The sequence below is a fragment of the Myotis davidii genome, unplaced genomic scaffold (genome assembly GCF_000327345.1).
Source record: "Myotis davidii unplaced genomic scaffold, ASM32734v1 scaffold940, whole genome shotgun sequence".
NCBI classification, from domain to species: Eukaryota; Metazoa; Chordata; class Mammalia; order Chiroptera; family Vespertilionidae; genus Myotis; species Myotis davidii.
The window spans coordinates 222,584-224,662 of NW_006292108.1; positions in this window are offsets into that span (position 1 = coordinate 222,584).

Below are 2,079 nucleotides of genomic sequence, written 5' to 3' on the forward strand. Positions count from 1 at the left end.
TCCTCCCACAGGGGAATGTATTTGAATTTAAGCAAGAGAAAAATGTGTCAATTTTGAATACAGTAAATCCAAGTTGTAATAGGAGGATGGGAACCCAAATGATAGTAAGATGAATCAGTTCTTAAATATCTAAACATTAGAGATTCTTGAGTACCAGGGCCTTATACTATTACCACTACTGTTTTTTTAAATTATTAAATGGTAATCATTTATTAATCTTTATGGTGGAAAAGTAAAGTGGCCCTCACCTAAGATTAAGAAAATGGCACTGATAAAAGTGCCATTTCAGGCCCTAGCTGGCTTGGCTCAGTGGATAGAGTGTCAGCCTGCGGACTGAAGGGTCCCAGGTTCGATTTCAGCTAAGGGCACATGCCTGGGTTGCGGGGTTGATCCCCAGTGGGGGGACATGCAGGAGGCAGCCGATCAATGATTCTCTCTCATCATGGATGTCTCTCTCTCTCTCTCCCTCTCTCTGTCTCCCTTCCTCTCTGAAATCAATAAATATATAAATTTTTTAAAAAGTGCCATTTCACACACCTTTATATACAAATACCTGGATATAGTATGCAAAGTTGCACTGAATTATTAACAATACTATTTGAGAGCAAGGACTACAAGAGAAATGTCAAGGGGACAAAATCTTGAGTTTAATGGTGCCAAATGCCAAGAAGAAAACCAGGGCCTCGTCCCAAGGTTATTCATTAAGATAAGATAGCTAAGGCAAATATAAAAACAAAAAGTCCCTGCAGTTCTTCAACACAACTTAAATAAACATTTATGGAGCTAATATATTTTGTTATAAAGTTTAACATTAAATAATTATAAACAAGAGGGAAATTCATAAAAACTGTAATTAAAAAACAATTCAGTAGGCTATAAGCCTACACAATGCATATGAAATTTCATATTCAACTATGTCCTCTGGCTTTTACCCAAGAATATTAAAAAAAAGGTAACAAAGAAGGAAAGGAAAAATTAATGTATAATTTAAAAAGAAAATACATTGAAAAAGGAGAAAGGGGAAAATTAACATACATAAAGGATTGGCTTTTGATAGATCAAACCAAAGAATCCTCAGCAGTCTGTGAGAACACAGGTACTATATTCTCAGCTCTGATGGTCTGGACAGTGAACTCCAAATGCCTCTTTTATCTCTGATCTTGAGATCCTGTCAAGAGCCAGAGGTAAAGCTTGTTTCTGATTTTCTGGTCACTAAGGCAGAGAGAGAACTACCCTCCTTCCATTTCTGGAAACTGTGGGGATATATAACATCCATAGGGCCTTATAGACCCCACATCAGACCAGTTGGAAACAGGAGTTATTGACTGCCCTTTGATTTTGATCACAGGGCTGATGCTTGTGGCACATGGAGGGAATTTCAAATTATGGAAGTCCAATCTAAAGGGACTCAGGCAAGTGTATCTCCACTAGAAAGAAGATGGCTCTACCCGGATTGGTGTCCAGGTGTTCCACTTGGCCATGGGCCCTCTTAATGTAAAGCAGTGGTTCCCAATGTGGGGCACACGCCCCACGGGGGGGGGTGCAATTTGATTTTTAAGGGGGGCAATTCAAGAATGAGTTATTAACAGTCATTATTTTGCATTTCTTATGGTTCTAGGGGCCTCATATACAGTATATAAATATATTTTGTGACATATCTATTATATGTTCTGAAACTTTATTTGCTATTTTTTCATATCACTTCATATTATTGTTATTGTTTAAACAATTTCATAGTGATTTCTTCCTCAGTACTTGAACTGTCCTTTTGTTCTTTTATTTTTCTCTTTCATGGATGCCATGTTCTTTGGAAACTTTAGACCAAGTTAATAGCCTTTTAGGTTTCCTCCATGTGAATAGTTCATTTTTTGAATAATAAGAATTATATGTCACAGAGAGGGCATCAGGATTTTAAATGTGCTTAGGTGGGGCATGGCCAAAAAAAGGTTGGGAACCACTGATGTAATGTATCTGTCTTCCCTTTCCTCCTATTCTCAGAACCGATGCAGTGTGGATTCCACTAGGAGGCACCTCTGGCTTCTCCCAAAGAGCTCAGTGTCCCAGGCAGAAAATGTTCAA